Source organism: Lathyrus oleraceus, chromosome 6, assembly GCF_024323335.1.
Source record: "Lathyrus oleraceus cultivar Zhongwan6 chromosome 6, CAAS_Psat_ZW6_1.0, whole genome shotgun sequence".
Taxonomy (NCBI): domain Eukaryota; kingdom Viridiplantae; phylum Streptophyta; class Magnoliopsida; order Fabales; family Fabaceae; genus Lathyrus; species Lathyrus oleraceus.
The window spans coordinates 438,134,557-438,151,689 of NC_066584.1; positions in this window are offsets into that span (position 1 = coordinate 438,134,557).

Below are 17,133 nucleotides of genomic sequence, written 5' to 3' on the forward strand. Positions count from 1 at the left end.
TAGCTCAACTTCCCTCAACTGCCACGTTCCCCACTACTTCCACTAAGGCGCCACAAATTGGTCTTGTGGCGGGCGCCATGGAGTTGTGGCGGGCGCCACAAGAGGAAAAGTTTTCCCTCCCAAATTCAAACTAAAGGGCATCCTTGTCATTTCCATTATTTTACTTGCCTATAAATAAAGACTCGAATTCATTTGTTTAACCACCCAAACTTAGAGCAGAGGAAGATCCAAACTTAGAGTAGAGGCAAACTCAGAGCAAAATTAGTCTCACTTAGGCATATATTCAGTATTTTAAAGTGGTAATCGCTTCGCATTGGGGTGTTACCACAATTGTGTAATCGAGTTTAAGATCGAGTCTGTAATCGAGTTTGGAGCACTTTGGAAGGAAGTTAATCCTGGTGTAAGACCGCAATTTTGTCCCTAAGATCCCTCATGGCATCATAACATTGCATTTGCATTGCCTTAAGGATCATTAGTATCTTGGTTCCCTTTGGCTTTGGGTGGGACCTCTTGTGAGTGGTTTGAAATCACCAAGCATGATTGAATTGTATATCATTTCTTTTCTCATTTTGTTTACTAACCAAAAGCACAAAAAAATATGTCATTAACATCTTTTGTTTGTAGCTAGAGCAATCACAAGGTTCAAAGCTTCTAGGAGATCATCTGTGCAATGACATGGCCAAAAGAAGATGAAGGAAAGCATGGTAATGGTTCCCAAAGATCTCATCCATAAAATATGCCTTCCTAGTATCTCAATTCATCATTTTGATCAAATCAAGTCAAAGGGTTTGAAGTCTTGTTCTTCAAGGAAACCCTAATTCATCTGTGCATCACAATGCCTTGCTCTTGAAGCAACCTCATCCCATGATCAAATGCAATCAAGGGAAGTTCTTTAATTCATAATTTCATGCATATTTGAACTTATTTGAGTATCCTCAATCATCAGCTCATCAAGACATGAGTCATGGACTTGAGAAGTTGATCAGTCAATTCATCTTACTATTTTGAAATAGACTGAGACCTAATGTTTTATGTGTTGGTCAAATGGAGATGGTTCCAAAAGCAAACCTGTTCTTAAGGACAATATGAACAACTTTCATGCTCATCAAAAATTCATTTGAAGCTTGGAAGGTCATCTCCCATTCCAAGACATTATAGGTCATTTTGACTAAAACCCTAATTTTAGGTCAACTTCCCAAGGACATAACTCATCCATTTTTTATGATTTTGCGGTGGGATCAAATGCATTGGAAGGCTTAAGATGTCTACTTCAAATGTTATGTTGAACAAAATTTCAAAAGCTCAAAGGAAATACATGTGATAATGCAAGGAATTATAGGTCCTTTTGGACCAAATGCATTGAAAGGCAAAAAAGTCCAACTTCAAGTGCCCATAACTCTTTTATCAAAAATCCAAATGATTCAAAATTTAAGTCCATTTTGATTGTATTGAAAATATATACAAATTTTATGTTGGAGGTTGTTTCATTGGAGGCTTTCATCACCAAAACATAAGGGCTTGAACATTGGCCAAATTTGGAAACCTTGCATTGACATGTTTTGCACATTACACTTTAAACTCAAAATTCACTAATTTCCTCACTTCAAATGGATTTTTGCCCAACATAACAATTGTTCCTTACATCAATACCTTTCCAACCATTACTCACATAATCATTTTTGGATTTGGCAATTGGTATTTTCGAAGAGGGGACGTTTTTGGTTCAATTATGCATAACATGGTGAGACTTCATATGCAAGCAATTGGAATGCAAACGACACGTCCAAACCTAATCCAAATCATTTCAGCATCCATTTGCATTGGCTTTTGGGCCCTCCATGCGCCTGTACAGGCCCATGCATGGAGGCCTTCAACTTTCATGCACACGAAATTCACCTTGCTTGCATCAGGTCTTACTAGAAATAGAGGTGCATACCTCATCCAAAACCAACCTAAAGGCGCCTGAAACCCTGCTGAAGTGATTCCCCAACCTCACCAAAGAAGCTATTTCAATTTTTCATCAAATTTTTCTGATCCAAAATTCAACTACATCTGGTTGAATCCTTGGATCTAAAGCTTCTAAACCTTCATCCTTCAGCTCATTGATCTTCTGTTTTGGCCAAGAAAGCAAGGAATCGAGCTCAAATTTCTAGAAATCAAGTTTGCTCTTCAACTGGTATTTTCTTCGAAACTCATCATATAGTGACCTATTTGCTTGGATCTTGTGTTGGCTGAAGTCCTCTCAATGGAGGCATCATGACTGTGCATTTAATTTTTGAAATCCATTAAGTTCATGATGAACACCACAGAACTTCCACCTCTGTTTTCTCTCAATATAGAGATCTAGAGTGGAATTGAGTGGCACAGGGATGATCTACATCATCTGAGCTTTCCAAAGATGTATAGATCGTGTTTTTTGGTTAAGATTTGGTTGTCTGCAATATTGGCCGGAATCTTCATGCTCACCGGAGAAGAAGGTGGCTCCGGTGGCCGTTCCATTGCCAGAAGCATTGTGGATCGTTGGATTGAATTTCCAGATCTAATCCTGGCCCTCGCTTGTTATGACTTTCATTAATTCATGGTGTGCACGCATTGACTGAAGCGTATGATGGAAGCGCGCATCTGGAGCGCATGATCTGCCAGCTCAATTAATAAGCTCAGATCTAACGCTCCTGGTTTTTTTTGAATTTGCAATTTCTGATTTTATTTTCTTTAATTCCTTTTTATTTCAAAAATTCAATACTCTCTCATTTTTAATCCAAAAAATATGGGACCAATTGCATTAGTCTCTAAATAATTTTTAGTTTCTATTTTTGATTTTTAATATTTTTTATTTTGTCATTTGATATTTTTTATGAATTTTCTCTTTTCTGGTTATTTTTAATTCATTTTAAATAGTTTTTGATATTCAAAAAATACAAAAATATTTTCCTAATATTTTTGAATGATGATGGATCTATGAAAAATATTCTCATCAATTTTTTAATTGATTTGAGATTTATTTGAGAGTTTAGTTCAATTAGGTTATTTTTATTCATTTTTTATTGATTAAAAATAGTTTCTGACTTTTAAAAGTGCTGAAATTTTTTGTCAAACTTTGTTTGACCTTGTTGAACTTGGGATAAATTACTTGGACCTTTCAAGGTTGATTTGAAGTAATTTTGAAGTTTGACCTTTTCTTTTATTTTAATTCAAGTTTATTTGAATATTAAAAATGCCAAAAATATTTTGCTTATTGTTTGATCTCCAATCTTCATCTCATTTCTGATTTCTCATTGTTTGACTTTGACTTTCAATGTCAATTGGTCAGTACATATGGATTGGTACATTTATTTCATCTTATACACTTTATTTTCCCATTTTTATCTTCCATTATTCATCTCTTTCTTCTTCTTCTTCTTTTTCTTTTTTTTGATCAATGAGTTGAAGGTTGATAAGTTAGCATTGATTAGGGAGACTTAACCTTCCTTGATTCATATCTAATTCATCTTGATCAATTGATCAAGTGAATGGCTTTGCATTAAGGATAGGTTGTTTCCTAAATTATGCAAAAGACTTAAACCAATACAAGATCAATTATCTTCCTTTTTTGGCATGGCAAGTTGTTAGAACTTGGTTCACTAATCAAGACTTCTAACTTGTGTTGTTGCCTACATTATTATTGATCGGCCTCAGATAGTTGTGACTTCTACATAAGTCCAATTGCGATTGCTTAACATAGCACTAAATTTGCCTTATGGCACACTACCTACTAACACTAACCATTAACAACTAACATTTACTTTTTGCTCTTTACTTTTATGCAATTTAATATTCTTGCACATATTATCCATTTGCTTTTCCTTTTGCTCACTTGAGCACGTGTTTATGTTAATGCCATTTGCCTTTTGCTCACTTGAGCACATGTTTATGTTAATGCCATTTTCCTTTTGCTCACTTGAGCACATAATTGTGTATATACTATTGTGCTTGTGTTTTTGTTTTGATTCTTGTGAACCAAATACAAAGAATTGGACTTAGATCTTAGGACATTCCCTATGCAAAAACTGGAGAAATGGACTTAGTTTCTAGGATATTCCCTATGCAAAATTGGAATAAAAGGACCCTAATGATGAAGATGGATTAAGAGGACCAAGCCTCTAAACTCACCCTTTGTCCATTCTTTATTTGCTTCATAAAACTCTTTGATGTGTGTGTTCTTGTGCTAGGGATTCCACTTTTATTCAAATTTGGGGAACCATTGCCATAAGCTTCTAAGAAAGAGAGATCCAAGATGCATCGAGGAGTCTTTCCAAGAGTTCATTTGATTGATGATTGCTTGAATCTATGCTTTGTGTAATTGCTTATTCCAAAGGATGGGAGTTACTTGGATCATCCATATGATCTCAAGAGAGGAACTCCATTGTGGTTTTGTTTTCTTTATCCCTCACCTTTTTTTTCTTTACTTAGGACTTAGCCATTCTATAAGGGCAAATTGTCATACAACATACAATCATAGGTTTCGATGATGACAAATGACCACCATGGATGAATCGGCATTGTCGATTCCACTTCTACAAAACAAATGCAACATATCACCTATCATATCCTTTTCTATGCTCATCTAAAACTGCTATATTTCATACAACATATGTGGATAACATGTGATCATGACAAAATGCATGAAAACCACAAAACATGAATTTTTGCAGATTTGCAGGGTTTGAGTCGACCGCAAGGGTCAGCGCATGAACCACGGGTCAACGCATAGCATAGTGCTATTGGTCACTGGTCAGCGCATGGAAGCTTGAGTCGACCACAGGTCGGCGCATAACATAGTGCAGTTGGTCACGGGTCAGCGCATGGAGACTTGAGTCGACCACAGGGTCGGCGCATGAAGCCTTCATTTTCCCACGGGTCAGCGCACGCCGACCTATGGTCGACGCATACTGATATCGCAGGCCATGCATCGACGCATAGACCTGCTATGGTCGACCGCTCGTGCGCAAACTCAATTTTTTGTGTATTTCCCACTCTGTTTGAAAAGCTGTTAAGTTTGGTTGGTAAGTTGGTTACTATATATAGAAGTTTAGTTACTTGTATCAACCAACATTTGTCAAATTGATTCAAGTGTTCAAAGAAACAAGAAAAAGTGAACTAGGTGTCCAAGATTCATCATCTTCATCTTCAACATCTCACAACACATCAACTACACACAACCATTTTTGAAGTGCTTTGTGATTGGTTAAAGGTGATAAGGTTCGAAGCCGAGATTGGGGAATCCGGTTCGGGTTGAAGCTTGTGACAGGTTTTTTATTGAATAAAACCGTTAGGGTTTTGTCCTCCAAGACTGGTTTGTGTTTGGGGGTTTTTGGACGAATTCTTCATCAATTTTCAGCTGAGCGAAGGTGATTGAGAAGAGGAAGTCTTTGTCAATCTAGTAGCGGATTCAGTGAAATTGAAGGGAAGATTTCGGGTTCGATTTGTTGTAGTTGAGATCAGCCGGGCCGAGGGTTTGAAGAACTGAGGGTTATTCAACAAAGGGGCTGGAATCGGAGGTCTATCAACAACAATCGAAGGACTTGATTCACCTTGAATCAAGGAACAAGGAGTGGAAGCAACATTCAACATCTTGAGGATTCTGTTGTATATTTGCTTTGCAATCCTTGTATATACGGTTAAATTCAACAGGTGATATCTATTAAATCATCTCAATTCTAGTTTTAGAATTGAGGGCAAACGTACCCCGAAGCGAGGACGACGGGGGAACTGCCTCATCAAATCTTTGCCTTCTCTAATTTTCTGCATAATTGTTTTTAGCTTAAAAATTAAGTGATTTTAGTATAAGCACTTTTATCAAACCTTGATATTAATTGAGTAAGAGGTTAAAACTCTGTTTTTGAATCCAAAGTACAATAGGATATTGTACTAGATCAATTGGAATCACTTACTCAACATAAATATCACTTGAAGTGTTTTTTACACACCAAGTGTTTGATAATTTGCCTAAACCAAAATTATCTTAGTTGTATATCTAGTTTGGTTTGCTCTTTGAGTAATTGGAACTAGGAATCCTAGTAAGTGAAACAAATCTTTGATAGTGTGACTAGTGTAGTGATTCGTATTCTACATTATCACAAATCCATAAGCTTGACGCATATCCGGTTTTCCAATAACGGTTCGTTTTAGACTATATTTTCCTCGGCCGCTTCCGCACTTAAAACAAATTTTCAAAACCAATTTTCAATTCGTAGCGCCGACTCAAATTTTAATTGGGATCTATTCAACCCCCCCTTTCTAGATCCGTGCCATAGTCTAACAAGTGGTATCAGGAGCTCCGGTTCACTCTGTGCTTTAAAATATAACTTTGATAGAAAATGGCTAACGAACCTAAAGGGGCTTATAATAGAGCTCCCGTTTTCAATGGTGAAAATTATAGTTGTTGGAAAGACTGTATGCAGGTGCACATAAATTCCATAAATAGAAAAATATGGAACGTTATTCTCAATGGTCCAATTGAAATAACCATGACCAATGAGAATAATGAATTAGTGCCTAAGCCCGAAGCACAATGGACCGATGATGATGAAAAGAAATACAATTATGATTGGAAAGCCAAAAATATCCTAATCTCCTCATTAGGTGTAGATGAATACTATCGTGTATCCCATTGTCCTACTGCTAAGGCCATGTGGGATTCACTACAAATCGCCCATGAGGGGACGAACGATGTTAAGTTGGCAAGAATCAACACACTAACACAAGAGTTTGATCTCTTTTTCATGGAGCAAGGGGAAACCATTACCGACATGCAAAAGAGATTTACTCATCTTATCAATAGATTACATTCACTAGGTAGGCCGGTTTCCAATGATGTTGCTACTACTAAGATCTTGAGATGTCTTAACAGGGAATGGCAGCCGAAAGTGACCGCCATCAAAGAAGCAAATGATCTTACCATATTAGACTTGACAACATTATTTGGCAAATTACAAGACCATGAACAAGTACTCTTGAGCCTAGAACAACATGAAAAGAAAGAAAGAAAGGACAAAGCAAAGGTGAGTGAAAAGAAATCCATAGCTCTTAAGACTTCCTCCTTGAAGTCTCAAGCAAAAGAGCAAAGTGATTACTCCTCGAGCGACGAAGAAGAAGAGGTCAAGAGCGAAGAAGAAGAAGAGGACAAGAGCGAAGATATGGGGTTGTTCGTTAAACATTACAATCGTTACGTGAGAAAGAACGGCATCCAACATTCCGAGAAGAACTTGGTAAACTTCCGGAAACAATCAAGGTACTCTAAAAATGATGACTCAAAAGGTAGAAAGACTAGAGGGTCGTGCTACACTTGTGGGAAGTCCGGTCATTACAAACCGGACTGTCCGATGAACAAGAAGACAAAGGAAAAGGAATCATACAAATCACACAAGAAATCATCAAAGCCAAGGAGAGCATACATAGCTTGGGAAAGCGATAGTGACTCCTCCGATGATGAAAGTTCTAGTGATGAAGATGAAGCTGCAAACCTATGCCTATCTGCTCATCAAAAGAACAAAAAGAAACAGGTACGACATGCTAAATATGAAAAATCCTCTAGTATGTCTCATCATGAATTGCAAATTGCTTTTGATACTTTACACTGTGAAGCGAAAGAGGCCTTTAAAAGGCTTGCCTCAAATAACCAAATTTTTACCCATTTGGAACAAAAGATTCAAGAATCCGAAAGGAAACTTGAGGCACTCAAAGCTTCTATAGTAGAAAGCACAAAAACAAGTTGTGAGGACCTTAGAAGTAGGATGATTAACTTTGGGTGTGATACTTGTTATATTTGGCAAGGTGAAGTAAGAAACCTAAAGGCCAAACTTGACAAGGCTCTTGAGCCCAAGATTACCTTTGCAATCGATAAATCAAACTTTCGAAAAAGTATGGCTAACCCATATCAAAAATATAAATATGTTATAAAGGATGAAGATAGTAAAGGTAATCAAAATGTTAATTTCTCTTGTCTTTATTGTTGCAAGAAAGGCCACTCCATTGCTAAATGCAGGTTTAGGAGATTCTTAGTTCCTAAAGGCATTTATCAATGGCTGCCCAAATGCAACCATTTCGTTACTCACCATTCAGGACCCAATAAGCCATTGGGTACCTTCTCGTGTTAATTGCATTTCCATAGGTACAATGCCTCGAGACCACCGAAAGAAGATGGGTTCTTGATAGTGGATGCTCAAGGCACATGTCAGGAGACATATCACTCTTCATTGACTTCGTGGCTAAGAAGAAAGGATATGTAACCTATGGTGACAACAACCGTGGAGCAATACTAGGTAAAGGTATTGTAGGTAACCCTTCTTCCACTACTATTTCTGATGTATTGCTTGTCGAAGGTCTTAAACACAATCTACTTAGCATCAGTCAATTATGTGACAAAGGATACAATGTATCGTTTTCAAAAGATTGTTGCAAAATTGCACATAATGATGATAAGAAGAATATGTTTAATGGCCTGCGAGTGAATAATGTCTATATGTTAGAATTGAACGAAGTATCGTTAACAAGTGACAAATGCCTTGTAACAACGAGTGAAGATTCATGGTTATGGCATAGGCGTTTAGCACATGTTAACTTTGGCTTACTAAACAAAGTAGTCTCAAAAGATCTAGTCCTAGGTCTCCCCAAAATAAAGTTCACCAAGGATCACCTTTGTGATACTTGTCAAAAAGGGAAGCAAACGAGGATCTCATTTAAATCCAAAAATATTGTTTCAACAACGAGACCTCTCGAACTTCTTCATATGGATTTATTTGGGCCGTCCAGGATTAAAAGTCTAGGAGGAAATTATTACGGTTTCGTAATAGTGGACGATTTTTCTAGATTTTGTTGGACTATCTTTTTAGTAAGCAAGAGCGATACGTTCGCCGCCTTTGAAAGGTTTGCTAAGCTTTCCCAAAATAAATTAAATACAAACATTGTTTCAATTAGAAGCGACCATGGGGGTGAGTTCGAAAACCATTTATTTGAAGAATACTGCGGTAACCATGGTATCGATCATAACTTCTCCTCTCCATGTACTCCACAACAAAATGGGGTTGTGGAGCGTAAAAATCGAATTTTGGAAGAATTGGGAAGAACAATGATTAACGAAAGTGGTCTACCGAAATATTTTTGGGCCGACGCCATTAGTACGGCGTGTTATGTTTTGAATAGGGTGCTCATTCTCCCCATTCTAAATAAAACACCGTATGAGCTTTTAAAAGGGCGAAAGCCAAATGTTTCTCACTTACATGTTTTCGGTTGCAAATGTTTTGTAGTAAATAATGGAAAGGAAAACTTGGGCAAATTCGATTCCAAGGCCGACGAAGGTATCTTCCTCGGATACTCTCAATCGAGTAAAGCATATAGAATATATAATAAACGATTACTTGCTGTGGAAGAGTCTGGACATGTCACTTTTGATGAATCCTATCCGAGAAATGTCGGAAAGGGTAGTCTTATTCATGGTGCAGGTACATCTACAGAAGACATACTCAAAGGTGGCGAGTCGGGGATTGATCAAACCGACAAAGTCAAAGTTGAGGAGGATAAAGATGTACACCATGAGGAAACCGAGGTAGCTCATCCGCCTGCAAACGATGATCTCCCTCAAGCTTGGAAGTCTCCCAAAGACCATCCAATCGACAACATTCTCGTAGATATCTCAAAGGGTGTTACAACTCGATCGAAGCTAAGTAATTTCTGTTATCACTTCGCTTTCGTTTCGCAAATGGAACCTAAAAACCCTAAAGAAGCCCTACTCGATGAACACTGGTTTTTGTCAATGCAGGAGGAACTAAATCAGTTCACTAGAAATGAGGTTTGGGACCTTGTCCCTCCTCCGCGAGGTCATCGAGTAATCGGCACCCGATGGGTGTTTAGGAACAAGCTGGACGAGAACGGGGTAATAACCCATAACAAGGCGCGTTTAGTCGTGCAAGGGTATAACCAAGAGGAAGGCATCGACTATGAGGAAACTTATGTGCCGGTTGCCCGACTCGAGGCTATATGCCTTCTCCTTGCCTTCGCTTGTGCGAAAGACTTTAAACTATTCCAAATGGATGTTAAGAGTGCGTTCCTTAACGGTCACATAAATGAAGAGGTCTACGTCGCACAACCTCCGGGTTTTGAATCTCATGAGTATCCAGATCATGTTTATAAACTAAAAAGGGCTTTATATGGTCTCAAACAAGCTCCTAGAGCTTGGTATGAGCGACTAAGTAAATTTTTACTCAATCAAGGTTACTCAAGAGCAAAAGTTGACACAACTCTCTTCATTAAACGTCAAGGAAAGCACTTGATATTAGTACAAATTTATGTAGACGATATTATATTTGGGTCTACTAACATGAATCTCGTGAGAGAGTTTTCGGATCTTATGTAGGGTGAATTCGAGATGAGTATGATGGGGGAGCTCACGTACTTTCTCGGTTTGCAAATTAAACAACTCAAAGAAGGAACATTCGTGAGTCAAACAAAGTATTGTTTGGACCTTATCAAAAGATTTGACATGGCAAAAGCCAAGGCCATTGTCACCCCCATGCCAACATGTACAAACTTGAATAAAGATGAAAACGGTAAGGATGTAGAGGTAAAACGGTATAGAGGTATGATTGGATCACTTCTCTATCTTACTGCTTCTCGTCCCGACATTATGTTTAGCGTGTGTATGTGCGCAAGATATCAATCATGTCCCAAGGAATCCCATCTAAAAGCTGCCAAACGAATACTTCGATACCTATCCGGTACTCCGAAGTATGGACTATGGTATTCCAAAGGTAATGATTGCTCATTGGTAGGTTTCTCCGATTCCGATTTTGCCAGTTGCAAATCGGATAGGAAAAGCACTAGTGGCACTTGTCACTTATTTTCAAATTCCTTGGTCAGATGGCATAGCAAGAAACAAGTTCCAGTTGCCTTGTCAACCGCCAAAGCGGAATACGTTGCCGCCGGTAGTTGTTGTGCTCAAATCCTATGGATTAAGCAACAACTATTGGATTTTAACCTCAAACTCGAACGTATTCCCATTTTCTGTGACAATACAAGTGCCATTAATCTTACCAAAAATCCTGTGTTGCATTCTCGCACCAAACATATCGAAATTCGACACCACTTTCTTCGGGATCATGTAGAGAAAGGTGATGTTGTATTTGAACATGTTAATACTGAAAATGAACTAGCGGATATTTTCACAAAGCCGCTAGCTACTGAGCCTTTCTTTCATATTCGCCGAGAACTTGGTATTCTCGACATTTCTGAACGGGCGTTATAAATTGCCTGCTTTACCTTATTTCATTTAATACCATAATCTTGTACTTCTAACAAGTTAATGTTGTTGCAAGCACAATCATATTGTTCATCAAGTCATTCCGGAATAGAGGTGATATTGTTCCTTCTCTCTCTCCCAAACTTCATAGTTAATACTACATGATAATATTGTACATATATGTATTGTTTCTTATGCCTTAACTGTTTGGATGTTTAAATGTTGTGTGGCATTCTAATTATGTATCAAACATGTGAGCATATAAGCATAACAGTGAAAATTACAAAATTTGCCTGTATGAGTCGACCATAACAGGGCAATGGTCGACGCACATCTTACAAATTTTCCTGTTTTCCAAAAATCAAACAGTATGCGTCGACGCATGCAGAGGTATGGTCGACGCATCGCTCGAAAATTCGGTTTTTCTCTGCAGAAAACCTTCAAACTTCCCATGCATTTACATTCAAACTCTCACTAAGTATGCATTTAGATTTCAAACTTCCCACTACATTGTGAGTTACATCTAGCTAGTGTCTATTGTCTCTTGGCCTCTCCTCTTCCCAAAACCCTAAATCCTCATCTACAAAAAGGGAAACCTCCTTCTTGCAAAATCATTCTCAAAAACCTTCACTAAGCTTCAATAAATTTTTTGACATAATTGTGGCTGCTGGTGAAAATCCTCTCGCTGAGGTAACTGACTCTCACCAAATAGAAGGTTATGAGTTTAAGAGCGCGTTGAACGACATGCTGAAACGACCCTACCCGGATCACATTGTGAACAGTGATGTGTTCCCACGAACTGTCACTGCCGGCAAGCTGAAAACAGGAGAGCGCTTTCTCTAGTGGATTGTGTCACGCATCCTGCGACCTAAGAAGGATGGTCTTTCCCGAGTTGAACAGGCTGAGGTTCATCTCATATACATTCTGAAAAATCAGCGTAAAATCAACTGGCCCTACTACATTGCTAGCAGGATGTTCAGTTTACGTGACTCCGGACGAGGAACGACTCTTGCCTACGGATCTTTTATTCAAGAGGTTCTTACTGCAGCCGACGTTGATTATCCGTCCTTCCCGTATACCCCCATTTCATCAGACAGAGAATTCAGCCCAAAAACTTTGTCTATGATGGGATATTTTTGGTGTGATGAGCGGAGAATCTACAAATTTGTTCGCAGAGGGTATGTTCCTACGACTATTGAACAAGATGATGAAAGTGTTGAAAGTGAAGAAGAAGACGAAGAGGAAAATGAAGAAGAGGGAGCCGGACAAGCCTTTGAGCAGCATGGTGGAGATGATAATCCTCCACAAGTTGACACTCACGACTACACAAACTCCGCTTGGGTTCAGAATTCACATTCAACTGAAGAAGATGCCCCCAACCAGGGTCGCTGGGGTGAATGGAAACATACGGGCTGGTCAACACAACGCCAATTCTACCAGTCGTATCAATATGGTGATGAAGAATCCCATCCGTCTCCTCCGCAGCACGCAAACTCTTCCGAACTGTTGGATATGATGCGAAATATACAGCTGGCTCAACAATCCTTCATGCAAACTCTGGATGAGCGCTATGCTCATATTAGCAGCCAACTTCAAGCCCAAAATGAGAGGCTCGATAACCTCTCTACAAGTGTGAATGAACGGTATGCAGCATTTACCGAAACGTTTGAACGCCAGGAGCGGTCGGTCGATGTGGGCATCAAGTATCTAGGTGGTGTTGCTGACCAAATATCGTCTCTGGCAGACCCCTACAGAAACCCAAATATTTGTTACCATCGAGAACGAGACCATTAGGACATAGAACTACATATGCATCTGTATTTTTTGTTGTTTGACTGAACTATTTTTCTGCTGTGCTCGTTTGTGCAAATCAAATTTAATGATTATCTTCCTTTATTTTGTTCCGTAATGATATTTGGTGTGATATTGTTATCTGATATTGTTATCTCCTGTTAAATTTCATGTTAGGTTGACTACTCGTTCCTTTTCTCTTTTTGATGTTGTCAAAGGGGGAGAAGACCATATGTACCAAAGCCAAGCCAAGATGATATTCACAACAGTTTGTTAGACAGTCTTAGATTACAAAAGAAAGGGGGAGTGTGTAAATATTGCATGTTGTTTTTCTCTTTGGCTTTACACAGGTTGTCATCATCAAAAAGGGGGAGTATGTAAGGGCAAATTGTCATACAACATACAATCATAGGTTTCGATGATGACAAATGACCACCATGGATGAATCGACATTGTCGATTCCACTTCTACAAAACAAATGAAACATATCACCTATCATATCCTTTTCTATGCTCATCTAAAACTGCTATATTTCATACAACATATGTGGATAAAATGTGATCATGACAAAATGCATGAAAACCACAAAATATGAATTTTTGCAGATTTGCAGGGTTTAAGTCGACCGCAAGGGTCAGCAAATGAACCACGGGTCAGCGCATAGCATAGTGCAGTTGGTCACGGGTCAGCGCATGGAGACTTGAGTCGACCACAGGGTCGGCGCATGAAGTCTTCATTTTCCCAAGGGTCAGTGCACGCCGACCTATGGTCGACGCATACTGATAATGCAGGCCATGCATCGACGCATAGACCTGCTATGGTCGACCGCTCGTGCGCAAACTCAGTTTTTTGTGTATTTCCCACTCTGTTTGAAAAGCTGTTAAGTTTGGTTGGTAAGTTGGTTACTATATATAGAAATTTAGTTACTTGTATCAACCAACATTTGTCAAATTGATTCAAGTGTTCAAAGAAACAAGAAAAAGTGAAATAGGTGTCCAAGATTCATCATCTTCATCTTCAACATCTCACAACACATCAACTACACACAACCATTTTTGAAGTGCTTTGTGATTGGTTAAAGGTGATAAGGTTCGAAGCCGAGATTGGGGAATTCGGTTCGGGTTGAAGCTTGCGACAGGTTTTTTCTTGAATAAAACCGTTAGGGTTTTGTCCTCCAAGACTGGTTTTTGTTTGGAGGTTTTCTCTAATTTTCTGCATAACTGTTTTTAGCTTAAAAATTAAGTGATTTTAGTATAAGCACTTTTATCAAACCTTGATATTAATTGAGTAAGAGGTTGAAACTCTGTTTTTGAATCCAAAGTACAATAGGATATTGTACTAGATCAATTGGAATCACTTACTCAACATAAATATCACTTGAAGTGTTTTTTACACACCAAGTGTTTGATAATTTGCCTAAACCAAAATTATCTTAGTTGTATATCTAGTTTGGTTTGCTCTTTGAGTCATTGGAACTAGGAATCCTAGTAAGTGAAACAAATATTTGATAGTGTGACTAGTGTAGTGATTCGTATTCTACATTATCACAAATCCATAAGCTTGACGCATATCCGGTTTTCCAATAACGGTTCGTTTTAGACTATATTTTCCTCGGCCGCTTCCGCACTTAAAACCAATTTTCAAAACCAATTTTCAATTGGTAGCGCCGACTCAAATTTTAATTGGGATCTATTCAACCCCCCCTTTCTAGATCTGTGCCATAGTCTAACACATTCTTCTTCTTCCCTCTACTCTAACCCAAGCCAAAACTTTTATGCAAACATTTAACACTTCTTTTTTCAAACATTAGAAACCTAAGCCTTATGCTTTTGATTTTCAAGCTTTCCTTTTATAACACTTATTTTTGAATTGAACCTTTAAGTCAACTTTGACCATATTTTGTAAATACTTTTCATTGGTAAATATAACTCATTTAAATACTTTTGTGGTTTCAATGGCCACTTCCTTAATCAAAACTTTTCATAACCTTTAGCTATTAGGTTTGAGTTATCCTTGAGGTAGATGTAATACTCACCTATATCCTTAGTGATGGACAATGAGTCTTCCATGCTTATTATAGGGTTAACCCCTCACTAGCATGTTGAAGCTATCCTCACATGGTGGATTTGTGGTTTTAGGTTGAGTTTTCTCCCTTTGATAACAAAAGACCTTAAGGCTTTTGGACCAATCAATTCACCAACTCATTTTGAGATTTTTACCCCGAACTACGAGGTTTTGATCCTAATCTTTTTAAGATGGTAGGTAGGCAATGGGTTTATCCATCCAAACACAAAAATGTAAATAACTTGTATATTCTCTTCTCATCTCTTCAATCATGTTTGCACAAATAAATTTTTTCACAAGACAACAACCTTACAACAAGTATGAAAAGGGCTCCCTAGGAGTACCTAGGATGTTTTGGATGCCTAACACCTTCCCATTACATAACCAACCCCCTTACCCAGATCTCTGACTCTTTTTTACTAGTTTTGTTAAAACTATTAGGTTTTTGTTCGCTTTCTAACCATTCCTTTGGATAAATAGAAGTGCGGTGGCGACTCGACTTGTATGATTTACCTTGGATTTAGTCAATATCTCTAATGGTAACGAATACCCCGCTACAAAAAAGTGGCGACTCTGCTGGAGATCATCTGCCTAGTGGGTTTGGCCTACTTTTCATATTTGTTGTATTGTATATTGTTTTGTGACATATTTTTTGTGCAATTTGGGATTACTGTATTGTATGTAATGATTGAATTGCTTGAATATTAATTCCTTGTATGCTTGGTGATCTTTGTGAGATGAGTTCTATACCCAGACTCGAGTGCACTTATGATAGGAGAATGGCGTAGTCTTGTTGACTTGTGTGGAGTTATTCCTTAGCAAGTTGACTTGCAAGTCCATTCACTTGGTGGAGGTCATGTTGGGATCAATAATGTCACACAAGTAAGTTGTGGTTAGACATTACTCTTTCCAATAAAGACCTTAGAAGCCAAGGACCTTAGTTTACCAAGCCCATCTTGGCCTATTCTTAGGATGTAGTGCGAAAGCCGTTCAAGTGTAAGATTTGATACGATTGTTACGCGATACTACACTCATAAGAGTCTCTCTTGAGAAAAATTTTGGAAAACGACTAGTCGTTTATCCGATAATATCCGAAAGATGGGATGATGACTATGGGAACCTCTTATAGAACATGTTTGGCAGGTTTAAACCCTAGTACATTCCCTTTGGGTGGTTCTTAACCAAGACTCCATGCTTGTGACTCACAACAAACCCTTGATTCATGGTTGATTCGTTCATGTATCCTTAATATCAATGGAACTTGGGTGTTGATAAGGTGAAAACCATAATCCACCAAAATGGATGATTGATATTAAGGATAATATGATCCATCCCATGACCTTTGTTTGGTGTGCTTTGCTTGATCCTTGAGTGTGATTGTTGCATTCATGCATTCATGCATCCATTTGCATCCATGTCATCAATAATGAAGAATATTTTCAAGTAACTTGAGGGGTTTATTTGCAAAATTTTCAGACATGGAAAGACAAAGAAGGAATACAAAGAAGTACAACTTCAGACAACCAGACTTGAAAGAGCTAAGGAATTTGACATCCTATGTATTAGATCCCTTGGGTTTCAAGGCTCGTTTTGGGAAGCTTCTTCCTCTTCTGACTACTCAGGTGGACGAAGGGTTGATGAGTGTATTGGTGCAGTTTTATGATCCCTTGTACCGCTGCTTCACATTTCCGGATTTTCAGCTTTTGCCTACACTTGAGGAGTATGCCTACCTTGTGGGTATACCTATTCTAGACCAGTTTCCGTTCAGTGGCTTGGAGAGTATTCCTACTTCTCGAGCGATAGCTGACATGTTGCACATAGATGAATCTCTGGTTGGTGCTCATATGACTACCAAAGGTAGAATTCAAGGTCTCCCTTCTAAGTTCCTCATCGCTCAAGCTACTATGTATGGGAAGGCCATGAGTGAGGATGCCTTTGAGGCCATATTTGTACTTCTCATCTATGGGTTAGTGTTATTCCCCAACATCGACAAGTTTGTGGATGTC